Here is a 14131-nt window from a genome sequence, read left to right as displayed (position 1 = left end):
TAGGAAAGTCCATGTTGAAGAGACTTAATGGAGAGTTGGGTGACAAGCAGCATATTTTACCAGACTTTCAGACAAAATATCCACCCCCATTTCTATTGCCTATTACAACTACCCTGCCAAGCAGATAGTTGAACTGTATTATTAGTGTTAACTTACCTTCATTGAATATTCACATATTACTACATGTCTTGTAAAACCAACTACTGCTCATAATTAATTTTAGAGTGCATATAACCATGTAAATCCTTTATATCATGGAGTAAGATCAAGTCAACTGAAGCACATGATTCTTGCATGATTCTGCTTTTAGCTTGAGCTAAGTTAAATTCAATAAATGGAAATAAAATTGTGTTTAAAAAACTCTGAAGGCAATCTCCTCTGCTGGCATAAAACTAATTGACACCAGCTGACAGCCTGGCCCTTCATTTAAAAGTTGCCTAGAAAACTATTCATAAATGAAGGCAGAGGTGTTTTATGCATACTGTGGTCTTAGAAGCACAGAACAAAAACCTGTAGGCTAAACTAGCAGGTTCTATAAAGCAAAACTAGCTGTTGTGGACAATCAGTAAGGCTTGTGATGCTGATTATTGAGACTAATATAATTTAACATATTGACACACAACCACTATCTAGCCCATACTATTACATTAAATCTTTCTGATAATTATTTTTAGCGTGAAATTGTTTACAGAGGCTTTTGAATGTGAGTTTAAGTAACTTTTTTTTTTTGAAGAAGTCAGTATCTTGCTGGACATCTTTGAAGTTAGAAGAATTTAACTGTTCAGATCTTTCATGAAAAGCTTTCAGTTCAGATAGTATTTTCAGCCTGGCTGCCTACCAGAAAATAAATACCCTTCCATTTTTCATGGAGCCATAAGAGTCTGATATTTGTTCTTCTCTTTTCTGTTGTGGTCATTAGTATTTAGATACCATAGTGACATCTTGTGGTCAAGAACAAAACAAAAACAGAAACGTTCATGACAATGGCTAAGAATATAGTTTTAGTCACTTTTTATAGCACATACCGTTCAACATTTATTAGTTACAGCTTGATAGTTGCCCAAAATAGCCTTTCCTTTTCCTGTTGCTTTTATTTTCATTGCATTTTCCCACCAAAGGGGGGGGGTGAGAAAGAAATAAAATCCATTAATAAATCAGTTAATCTAGTGAAACAACAAATAAGATATTTCTGGAAAGCAATCAGAAACCACATTTTCAAAGTCTATGTCATCTGTGTTCATTTTATACTACCATTAGAGATCATGATTTATTTTTCAGACAGCCTTTAAGGAAGAATTCCCCCACAAATCTTGCTTTCTTTATGCAAAGCATCTAATGTTTTAAGCTTTCTCAGCCATCTACTGATTTTCCTAAATGCATTCTGTTCCACTTGCCTATTGTTTCTTTAATCCTCTTTCCTGTTTGGGAGGGATGCTGAGCACTGTGATTACCCCAGAAATTCAGAATTGTAGGTACTCAGTATATCTGAAGATAAAGCCCTAGACTAGATGAGAATTCATGAGTGCTGTAATCCCTGGTCCTCAAATTGCAGTTTTAAAAGTAGACTGAGCAGATGTAACAGATTTTGACTCATGAGTAGATCATCTAGTCCGACCCCCTGCCATGGCAGGAAAGATTACTGGGGTCAAACGACCCCAGCAAGCTGTTCATCTAACCTCCTCTTAAAAACCCCCAGAGTAGGAGCCTGCAACACTTCTCTTGGAAGTTGGTTCCAGATCCTAGCCGCCCTGACCGTGAAGTAGAGCCTCCTGATATCTAGCCTAAATCTACCCTCTGCCAGCTTGTGACCGTTATTCCTAGTCACTCCTGGCGGTGCTCGGGGCAACAGGGACTCCCCCAATGCCTGCTGGTCCCCTCTGACTAGTTTATAGCAGGCCACTAGATCCCCCCTCAGCCTTCTCTTGTGAAGGCTGAACAGGTTCAGGTCCCGTAGCCTCTCCTCATAGGGCCTGCCCTGTTGTCCCCTGATCATGCGAGTGGCTCTCCTCTGGACCCTCTCCATGCTGTCGACATCCCTCTTGAAGTGCGGTGCCCAGAACTGGACGCAGTACTCCAACTGCGACCTGACCAGTGCCGCATAGAGGGGGAGGATCACCTCTTTGGACCTGCTCGAGATGCATCTGTGGATGCATGACAAGATACGGTTGGCCTTCCTGACTGCCTCCCCACACTGCCAGCCCATGTTCATCTTAGAGTCAATGATGACCCCAAGATCCTTTTCTGCCTCTGTACTGACAAGAGGGGAGTTCCCCAACTTGTAGGTATGGCGCTGGGTGTTCCTCCCCAGGTGCATCACCTTCCACTTGTCGATGTTGAATCCCATTCTATTCTCATCTGCCCACCCTTGTAACCTGTCTAGGTCCGATTGTAGCCTGTTGCATCCTTCTAGTGTGCCCACATCCCCCAACATCTTAGTGTTATCAGCAAATTTGAACACAGTGCTTTTTACCCCCTCATCCAAGTCACTGATGAAGATGTTGAACAGTGCGGGCCCGAGGACAGAGCCCTGCAGAACCCCACTGCCCACATCCTTCCAGGTTGAGAAGGATCCATCCACTACCACCCTCTGGGTGTGGCCCTCCAGCCAGTTGGTGACCCATTTGATTGTGTGGGTGTCTACACCACAGCCCCCCAGTTTCTTAATGAGAACGGGGTGAGAGACAGTGTCAAAAGCCTTCTGGAAGTCCAGGAAGACTATGTCCACTGCTACCCCTGCATCTAATGATTTGGTGAACTGATCGTAAAAGGCCACCAGGTTGGTCTGACAGGACCTGCCACTGATGAACCCGTGTTGGTTGCCCCTAAGCATGCAGTCCCCTGCTGGCCCCTTGTGGATGTGTGCCAGAATAATTTTCTCAAACAGCTTGCCTGGGATTGAGGTAAGACTAACTGGCCTATAGTTTCCCGGGTCCTCCTTCTTCCCCTTTTTGAAGATGGGAACCATGTTGGCCCTCTTCCAGTCTTCCAGCACAACACCAGAGCACCACGAGTGCTCATAAAGCTGTCCCGGGGGTCCTGCAATGACCTCGGCCAATTCCTATATAACTCTAGGGTGGAGATCGTCCAGACCGGCTGACCTGAATACGTCCAACCCCTCCAGAAGTTCCCTAACTAAATCCTCGCTAACCCGTGGCCCAGGTGTGCCTCCCCTGGAACCCGAGGGGGGCCCAGCAGGGAGGTGACTGTTCTGGTCCCTACTTAGGAAGACGGAGGCAAAGAAATTGTTAAACATGTTAGCTTTGTCGTCTGGTGTGACGACCAAATTCCCCAACACGTCCTGCAGGGGCCCCACATTACCCGGAACCTTCTTTTTACCCCCATGTATTTAAAGAAGGACTTCTTATTGTCCTTAATCTGGGAAGCTAGTCCTAATTCCATCTCTGCCTTAGACTTCCTGACTGCCCCCCTACATCCCCGAGAGACTGCAGTATAGTCATCCCTGGTGATGTCCCCTTCTTTCCATTGGGTGTATGCCTCCCTTTTAGCAAGGAGACATTCCCAGATGCTTTTGGTGAGCCATGGAGCCTTGTGTGCTCTCCTGCTCCCTTTGATCCTCATTGGGATTACCTTTCTTTGGGCTTGGAGGATCATCTCCTTAAGGAGCGACCACTCTCCTTGGACACCTGGCTCCCCTCCCCTCCGGGACCTCAGCGCTTCTCCAACTATCCTCCTTAGCTCGCTGAAGTTTGCCCTCCTAAAATCTAGGGCCGCTGCCTTACTGCATGCCTTTGCCACCTTGTGCTTGATGGTGAATTCCAGGAGGCGATGATTGCTGTCGCTCAGGTGGTCGAGCACCCGTAGCCCCCTCACCAGGTCATCACCCGTGGCCAGCACTAGGTCCAACGAGGTGTCTCCCCTGGTGGGGCTGTGCACCTCCTGGGTTAGATGGAGGTCCTGCACTCTGGCCAAGAACCTACGTGAGCGTTCAGACCTGGCTGACTGTTCTTCCTGGCAGATGTCTGGGAAGTTCAGGTCCCCCATGACTACCACATCCTTAGCCTTCACTTCCTCTGTGAGCTGACCCAAGAATTCCTGGTCAAGCTCTTCTCCCTGGTTGGGAGGTCTGTAGTAGACTCCCACCGTTAAGTCTCTTTCCCCTCCACTGCCTTGTACTCTATCCCAAAGCACTTCAGAGTGCCCCTCCTCTGACTCGTTGCTAATTGATGAGGATGTGTATTCTTCCTTAATATAGAGTGCCACGCCCCCACCTGTCCTTCCTATCCTGTCCCTCCTGTACAGCCTATAGCTCTTGACATTCACCGCCCAGTCATGCGTTGAGTCCCACCACGTTTCAGTGATCCCCACTATGTCCGGGCTGATGTCAGCTAGCAGGAGGGTGAGTTCCTCCTGCCTGTTTCCCATACTACGAGCATTTGTGTAGAGGCATTTGAGGCCTCCTGTGGAAGTGTGTACTGACCCCCTAGTCAAGGAAAGGTGGAGCCCATCCCATCCAAGCATGTGTCTCATCGTGATGTGCTGGTCATGGCTGAGGAAGCCAAAGCCCACCTTGAAGCACCATTCCTGTAGTCATCAGTTGGTCTCCATGATGCACGTTTCATGCCGTCTGCCACGTCCACTCACTGGCAGGATAGAAGAGTCAGTGTAGAAGGAATCCAAGAACCTCTTCCTATGTAATTAAAACACAGGCAAGTATCATAGATAATCAGTTTTTCACATTCAGACTCTGATAAAAAAAATACTAATTTATCCTTACTACATAGATGTGAAGAGAGTATACCCCTCTCCCACCACTCTTCAAAAAAAAGGATTGAAAATAAGCAAACCAGGCTTAGCAACTTGTTCGAAATCTCACAGCAAAATAACAGCAGAGCCAAGAGAAGAAATTGCTTTCTTACCACAGTGATGGTTACTTGATGAAAATAGGCTGCAGAGGCACACCCCTAGCACACAGAGTTGGTAGTATTCTTTCACTCTCTTGTTTGCACAAATCAAAGGAGCAAAGAATTGTGAAGGTGGGAGTAGTTTCAAGTGTAGCTACCTTGCAACAATAGTGTCCATTGTTAAAAGCATGAGATGGAAGTTGCTTTAAACTAGGTTAAACATGCTGTAGTTTCCACAGGTGTCTGAAGACCTACTAGGTTACAGCACTCAAACATTCATAGTCTGATTCATTAAGATAGCTGTTATGAGAGAAATTGACCCTTGGTCTCTACCCCCACCACTCCTATGTGCCACAAATTGTCTGAGTGTATTTTGAAGCTGAGAAATTTTATGAGTCAGTGAGGTGTTCTCACAGTTGAAGTGTTCATCTAAAGGTCACCCCCCTGACTTTTTCAGGCTCTGATGAAAGACCATACACAAATAATTGGACCATACACAAATACAATGCTATCCTTTTAGGCTTCAAAAGCCAATAACAGAAGGCTTGAAGCCATTCCTCCTGACAACTGCAGCAGTGACACTGATTAGGTTAATAGATTTATGATAAGGAATAAAGGGACAAATCAATGGGACTGGAAGAGGGAGGAAAAAAGCAGCAGCCCACATGAGATGGGCCTTACTTATTACAGGGCACCAAAACTGTTTTGAAACTAAAATAACTCTTTAATAAACCAAATTGGACAGTGGTCCATTCTTTGAATTCAACATTCCTTTTGTTATGCAAAGAATCAAAAGAAGGTTGGGTCTACATCCCCATTTATGCGGATGGAAAACAAGACCCTCAATGGAAAACATTTGCTAAGTTCTTGTGCTCAAACTGTGCAAGTGTTTCTCCAACAAGAAACTAACTGAGAAACTTCTAGCTCCCTATATCACACTAAGTTAAAGTGAAGTAAATAACTTTTTAAAAGGCTTTAATGAAATGGATGAGGGATCCAGCAAGTAAATAACCCACTAGAACAAAGGCCTACAATACTTTCAGTAAAAAATTAGTTAGCTCATCTCTCTGAAGTCCTTAGAAGACAATGGCAATTCCTTTCTTGTTGTTGACTTATATGATCTTAGTATTAGGACTTAAGAGTTGGCTAGATTTTTAAGTAATATTCTTGGGAAAGATCAGTGGTTCCAAAAAAGCATCATGACTGTCTCACAGTTTTAGTAGTTGGCTAAAACCAAGTGAGCCAACCCTCCTGTTCTCATCAAGACTTGCTTTGATTACGTTATAAAGCACAATCAATACAGATTGTGCCTAACACTTCAAACATTTCAACATATTTTTACTGAATGGACTGGTGGACCACAACGGGATCATAGGAAAGTAGGATCACAAGATTATCTAGTCCAACCCCCTGCTCAGGGCATGATTATCTCTGACCAAATAAACCCCCCCAGCCACCTGCTCTTGAAAATTTGAAAGGATGGAGATTCTACAATTTCTCTAGGTAGCTGGTTCCAATGCTTGACAACCCTCATGGTCAGAAAGTTTCACCTAATCACTATCCTAAATTTCCTCTGATGCAGCTTGAGGCCAGTGTTCTTAGTCCTGTCCCTTACAGCCACAAATGAAAGCCCAATTGTCCTTCAGTTATTTGAAGACTAATCAAATTCTTCCTCAGTCTTGTTTACTCCAGACTAACTACCCCTAACCCTTTCAATCTTTCCTCATAAATCTTGTTTCCCAGGCCCCTAACCAGTTTTGTTGTTCTGTACTGGACTTTCTAATCTGACCCAAAACTGGACGCAGTACTCCAAGTAAGGCCTCACCAGTCTGAGGCCTGGTACACCAGACGAGGCCTCAACAGAGAAGAATCACTTCTCTTGATTTGAAAGTGATACTCTTGTCAATAAAACTCAGTATACTGGCGGCTTTTTTGCAACAAGAGCACATATGAGCTGCTGGCTTATTTTTATATTGCAGTAAATTGGCACAGGCCTTTCAGGAAGAAGATATAGCAACAAGCTGTTTTACAACTGATAAGCCACCAACCTGCTAAGGAATCTCTTCATCCTGAAAGTACCACCATTAAACATTGTTCTTCCATTGTGTAAGCAAAACAATGAGATGCAAACACAAGGTTTTACAGGGATTGCTACTGATACTGATACAATCATAAGAAGGCTAGTGCAAGTTGTTGGTAAGTTTTTAATCATTTACTGGAGATGATTGCCATAGAGCCCATTTCACAGTCTTTTTCCTTTGAGCAAAAAGGGACTTTGGTTATGTAATAATCATTTATTGATTCTTAAATTGCTGCTTAGTAGTTGCAAAATCCAGACAGCTCCAGTTTTGCAAATTGGATAGTTTTCTTCTAGGTAGTAGTAGGACTTCTCCATGCACTGTCCTCAAGCATTTCCATCACCGATGGATCCTGTGTCCATACCCCTCTTGCCCTTTTCCTGGAATACAACTTAACAGAATAGATTAGCCGGGGTGGAGGAATGCTGCGGCCAATATAGTGCTTATCTCAACATTACATTATGAGAACTCGGGGGGTGGTGTGGCTGAAGAGGAGATGATGTACAAATAGCATTTTTCAGTTCAATAATCTCTCCAAATATTTTCAGGTTTCAAGTGAAGGAAGTTCTTAGACCATTAGAAAAATTCACTTATGTGCTGGAGACAGATCCATACAAAAAAATGAAGGGCCAGATTTAATCCTGATATAACATCAATGGAATTACAGCTGAGGCATATTTGACATTATGGTTTTAATAAAGTGTATTTCCCATTTACCACTAGACCCATTGAGTTGTCCCATAGCTATTACAGTGATTTAGTTAATACATTGAAATAAGAACCTGACTTGTACATGAGGGACATTTTCCAAGTTTTATTTTTAGGAACTATGTAGCATTGTTCATAATTTCTTTTTAATCATTAACTACATCCCCTTGTCACACATCACTTTCCTAACCTTCTTCCCTCCAGCATTAATTATCCACTCTGTAAAATGGCAGGTAATGAAGTACAGCTGCTCTCTCATTTTCCTCTAAATTAAATGATTTTTCCACTGAACTCAGTCTTGCCACATGCAGTACACATGCTTCCCTTTTTCTGTTTAAGTTCACTTCATCATGTGGTTCAGAATCAGAATACTCCTTTCTTAAATTGTTCTATAAATTAGCTGTATTGGGTTCACAAAAGCTGGAACCCAATACAGCTAATTGTACAGGAACAATGATTATACCGCACCTAGGAGAATGGGACCACATTCTGAATGAAGGCCTCAAGTGATATGATAAATATCAGTAGGAGACTGACCATAGTAACAGAAAGGAAAAGTGACCATTTTGGGTACTTTTACACATGCTCTAGGGCTGGGGTGTGGTGTGACTCTGAGAGCCACTCTAATTAAATCACCACTGTGTCTCATGTATCAGTGTCCCTGTGCTTAAAAATGGCAGCAGGGGCACTTGAACTAAAGCTCACATGAGCTTTAAAACACAAGACCCAGACTCAAAACTCACCTTTTTGAATTTTTCACCTGTTTCTTCCTCCTTTCCTCCTTCCTTCCCCCCACAAAAAGCACCCATTTCAGGCAAGTGTTAAACACTGATTTTCTGCAGATTTTTCTTTCCTGGAACTGCTGACTTATTTCCCTTCCCTTGTATTTCTTGTCTTAGTACAGCAAGCTCCATAGGGCAGGGAAAAGGACTTGCGGTGTGGTGGTTTCAGTAGTATTAGTTCATGATGTGTGGCATAAGAATGAGCTAGTGAGAAAACTACCTTCTTTCTAAAAGGTGCAGAAAAATCAGTGGAGAAAGCAACCATAAACTCAATGACTTGAGACAACTTTATAAGGTTGTGCTACAACATCTGAAGATAGAAAATTCAAGTAGAGGGAAGAGTTCACATTGCCAAAACTTCTGTAAGAAAGCGAGGCAGGGATACATTAGTAAAATGAGAGGACACTGGCTTTACCTAGCTTGCTCACAGGCAGGATGTTTCCATACTCTTCATCTATAAAAGGACAACTTGCTCATTGCCCATGAAACTATACCATTAGTAGAAGTGCTACCAATAGAAAAATGCCTTTCAGACTGATATTTGCACTAGCACATATGAAGGTAAAGATTTCTCTGAACTGTTCTAAACAGGGACATTTGGCATTGGGGGAACAGTGGCAATTAACACTGCCACAATTCTCTTCCTGCCAGATTTCCAATCCTCATGCAGCTGAATAGAGCCCATGGACTGGATACAGCCTGCAGACAAAGCTGGCACTGCTCATTTGGTCTGTAGGGCAAACAAGTTTGTCACCACTGCTCTAGAAAATTAATCCAATGGATGAGTACCAGAAGTATTTAAAGTTTCCTTTCTTCCCTGCAAAGCTTTATTCTACAAAAGAATCAGCGTGACTTTGTAAGAAGCAATAGCGATGTTTTGACCTCACTAAAACAGATGATAAAAACCTGATGAGCAAGAAAAATACAGCCATTATCCTTCCAGATAAGGATCCAGAGGCAGGCTGAGTATTTTGAAAAAAAACCTGAATTCCTGTTCTCACATTTCTCCCTCACTGCATACAGAATGCTGTTTTGAAAATTTAGCAACTAAACAGCAAGCAGCAAGGTAAAAAGGATACTTGCTGACTCCTGCTCTTATAGATTCAAACTTTTTCCAGCCATGAGGTTTCTTTTCAATTAAGTGGAAGACAGATGGGTTTAGAGTACTGCTGTTGTTAGTACAAACAGTAGATTTCTACAAGAGAAAAGTGAAGTCATGACAATTGATAAGCTTTCATTTATTAGGCACCTTAAAAGCATGGGTGTCAATAAGGCAAAAAATGAACTCCCCATGAAACACCAATACTGATTATTGCTTACCAAGGCCATTTCCACCAACTAGTTTAGTATAGTGGGGGAAAAAAAGCTGGCAGAAGTCTGAAAAGCACTGTGACACACTCAGTTGACAAAAACAATTCTGTATTGCACATACAGCCCCTATTGTATACCAGTAGCATCATATTATAGATGATACCTTTGCTCTTAACAGACCAAATCTGGATAAGGGAGGTACCAGGCATGTGCAGTTTCAACTGATTATTAAAAGTTGGAGGTGCCAAAGCCTTAGAATTTACCCCTAAAATACCATTTGGTTCTTTTTTCAAACTGTGCAACTGTTTTATGAGAGGTGTTACCTCTCAGCTCCATGTTCTTGGGGATGACATTTTGATACACACCCCCACTTCAGAAATGAACAGAGAAATCACTATGGAGGTGCTGATTATAGTACAGGAAACTGGATTTAAGGTGAATAGAGAAAAGGCTCAGTTAGTGCAGCAACAAGTGAAATACCTGGGTGTATGTCTTGGAGAGGATGGCAGGACTCCAGATCAGCAAAGGGGAGAGACAGTAGGAAAGCTGCCTGCTCCCACAGACGCACACTCTTTGCGAGCTCTTTTGGAAACTTTTAACTTCTCCAGAGAGATCATTGAAATGTTCTCTGTACAAATTATTAAAGGAAAACAGGATTTAGGAATTGGGAGCAGACCAACAAACTGCCCTGGCTACCTTGAAACAAGATTTAGCTTGTGTAGCAAAGGAACACTCTTTGACTCACACCTGGGATGGTCCTTGCTTTATTGTAAATTGAGCCAGCCCCAATGTTTATCAGGTTGAAATCCTGAATGGAAAAGGTAGAAAACCTTGGAGAAAATGGTTTCATTCTTCACAGCTCAAAGAATGGAAGGGTAAACCACCGGACCTTCAAGGAGTAGGGTAAACAGTCTTCTCTATCCTGCCGGCCACCCTTCATGGCTAGCAGGAAGGAACGGCTTTAAGCCGTTGGAAAATACACATCGGATAGGCTTGTCAGTGCCTACCTCGATGTTGAGGCAGGAAAAGGCCAGAGAAGTGCTCAACTTGTTATGGCCACCCTCTCGTAGATCAATGCTCCACTTTTACCCTGCAATGTGATCCCAGCTTCTCCCAATATATACGGGGAGTGTGGGGGAGTTTGTTTTTCTTTTCTCTGTCCCCTCACAGGTCTCTAGACATGAACCCTGATGTCCCATAGCTGCACCAAAACACTGCTGTATCTGGAGTCAGATGTTCAGACTCTATTCATGGATTTTATGGAAATGGAAGCAACCCCCTGGCCCTGCAGCGTCGCTACCAGTTTTATGCTGCTAACCTTGCCCCAGGCTGTCCCTGGCAAAGCTTTGGCCAGTTGCACACAGAGTGCCACTAGAAAGCCACTCCAGTTTTGTTATGGAACTAAGGCTATCCCTGGCTCCAGTCCATTCTTCTGTAAGCCATCGTGGACTCGAGGAACCTGTACCATAAGCGATTGGATTGCACCAGTAGGAGCAGGAGTCTTTTTAATTGATACTGCAAATATAGAAGTTCTTGCTAATAAACTGTCATATGCCACTGAAAATATGGGGAAAATCAGAACTCCATTAACTGCATCTTTAAAAATGTTAAGTGAGGAACAGCAGCTAATAAGTAAGGTATTTCCTGGGTGGGAAAGACTCATAGAAGGGGATGAAAAGTTAATGATACCTGGTGTACAGGCTCTCCAAAATAAGGTATCATTGACTTTAGCATGTGAGCAAGCTCAGGCTCTCACCCAAAATATAATCATGGGAATGATTCGGCAAGCCATGGTGGGACAAACTCCCATGGAAGCAATCGACCTGATTCGGTAATGGAGGAAGAATTGCCCTCCAGCCCTGGTGGAGATTAGTTAATGCTTTGTACAATCACCACCAGCAAAGCTTGCAGTTATTCCTTATAACTGTGGCAGGCAAGAAAATTAGAACAATCCACCCAATAGTCCCATTAGAATTACAAATTGATGATAGCTCAGTGATGTACTCCAAGGATCATAACGCTTGGGCCTGGCAGAAAGATAATGCGGGGAAAACAGTAAATGTAAAAGGGTGTAGGAGAAAAGAAGGTTTGGGTTACATCTGTGAAGACCAAGCATTGGAGGAGCATGGTGAATGTTTTTTCCCACAACCTGGGAACAAGACTCACTGTTCCTTTGATGTTATCCAAGAAAGGGAATTTGCTATTGTTTATGTGGATAAAGCATGTGTGTGCATGAGAACAAGATGTGATATTGTATTAATTAATGGATATTGGATTCAACCTATGGTGCCTTATATTAATTGCTGTTTCTGTAATGTAACCACCACTGTTACCTGTGATCTTAAGTTTACTGTACCTATATGGACCATACAACATTTGAATGCCTACCCTGAGCTCTACAAAGACGTGTCCCCCGTTTTACTAGAAATGGGTCTCATCATCATTAAGAACCTATTAACTCATCCCTTTTTACAAGCTGAACTGCAAAGACTCAAAACTTTGGGAGAGAATGGCAAACTCGAGATTTAACACCACAATCAGGAGATCTCTAAGCTATCAGCTACAGTTAAAAATGCAGGCCATCACGCCTGGTGGGAGGTTTTGTTTGGATGGAGTCCCAATGCAACAGGACTTTTAAATGTCATGCTTCACCCCATTGTAGTAATTACTAGTTTTCAAATTATACTAGTGATTGGTCTAATGCTACTAGTTTGCTGGATCCAGAGACTGATGTGATGATTGCAATGGATAGAAGATCAAAACCAGTACCACGGAGCAAAGATGTGATGGGGATACTCGCTCAACGCAAGCACCCCATCACCGGGGGGAATTGTTACTTCTCAGCTCCGTGTTCTTGGGGAACCCTGACGCAGGACTCAGACTGTCTCACAAAGAATTCCCCCCCTGCACCTAAACAGAAACTGATTAAAATGCAGTGAGAGACACACCTAAAACCCTCTAGATAAGGGTGACAAAAGTGAAACAACTGCCCTAGGTCTTATTTGCATCTGAGATGGGAACAGATGACCATTCATTTACATGAGAGATGGAGAACAGAAAGGCTGAAGCAGAGACTGCAGTGAATTCTGGGACCAGCAAAGCAGAGGAGCACTGCATGATGGGGAAGCTGTGCTCCAAATGCTAATCAACCCTCACACCCAGCTCAGCATTTATCAGACCAGTTCTAATCTGGATTTACAAAGGACTTTTCCTCCCCCTCTCCCAACACACACACCTCTAAGCAGAAGTAAGTTTAATAGGCATCTCGGGCCGTACACTTCCGGTCCCACTATGGGAAGCCTGTGTAAACTTAATTAGCTAAAACTCGGTTGCCGGGTTAGGGAATGCTGAGGCAATAGACCGAGTCAGTGGGATATGGACAACATTTGAACAATGGTACAGGGTTCATCACAGCGTCCAGCCCGTTGGAGCCCTGTCCACAAGTGTTGTCATACTTTTCCTGGGATGACTGGTGGAAGTCCTCTCCATAAAAGGTTATGAACACTTCAATAATTGCCTTAAGTCTGTTAAAAGACTATAGTAAGATCTGAAAAAGTCATGCTAAGCTGAGGCTTGTTCACAGCAAGTAAAAATCCAAAACCCTGATGCTGCAAGCTATCTATTGTTTCTGAAGACACCAGGCGATGTCCCATCAAGTATGTCTGCTATCTATAGGAATGTCAAGCTGGCTCCTAAGTATGTGTTTCCTGAGTATCAATCAGTTTCCTGAGATGTTCCAACCAGATAACCCTTTGTCAATAGAAAAGACAATTTGATTTACACTATTGAGAATGCTTGAAAGAAGCTGAACTGAGGGTATAAAAATCTGTAAAAGAAGCAGCAGTGTGCTGACACCACCTGCTTTCTTCTGGAGAGGCTGCAGGAGGCAAATCATCTCCCTTCAAGGATCGTGCTGAGAACTTTAACCTGTCAGCTTTGCAGCCCGAGTGCCTTGGACTGGTGACATTCCAGCTCTCTCTCTCTTCTCTTTCTCTAAGCATAGATTTCTGAACTTGAACTGCATTAGTTAAGCTTGAGCTATTTCCCCAAATACTTAGTGAAACCAGGGTATACTGTGATTGTGTTTGTTTTTCCTTTGCATGTCTACTACTGCTAGTGCCATTGTATATTTCATATACTTAGCAATAAATAACTTTTATAGTCAAACTGGTGGTAACTGGGTATATTTTTCCTTCTTTACTTCTCTTTCCCCACTTGCTCTGCAGCAACGCTCCTTTTACCTAAGCTAAAGATCCCTGCGAAGCCCAAAAGTAGTGTGGGGTCTGCTCATCAAGAGGCTAAAAGATTGGGATGTGTTGAGTTTGAAACACATAAGGGGATCAGCTTGTACAGGCTGATTGACCCAGTTTGGCTCAGACGTGCCCTAGTG

At 43.1% G+C, this 14131-nt stretch overlaps 1 pseudogene; it reads left to right on the top strand.

Annotated features, from left to right (window-relative positions):
• Window positions 1-7052: 7052 nt before the first annotated feature.
• Window positions 7053-13830, top strand: LOC149859755 (uncharacterized; annotated as a pseudogene).
• Window positions 13831-14131: the final 301 nt, after the last annotated feature.

Source organism: Crocodylus siamensis, chromosome 7 (genome assembly GCF_052110815.1).
Source record: "Crocodylus siamensis isolate JL-2025a chromosome 7, ASM5211081v1, whole genome shotgun sequence".
In the NCBI taxonomy this organism is placed as follows: Eukaryota; Metazoa; Chordata; order Crocodylia; family Crocodylidae; genus Crocodylus; species Crocodylus siamensis.
This window is presented reverse-complemented; position numbering and strand designations above follow the sequence as displayed.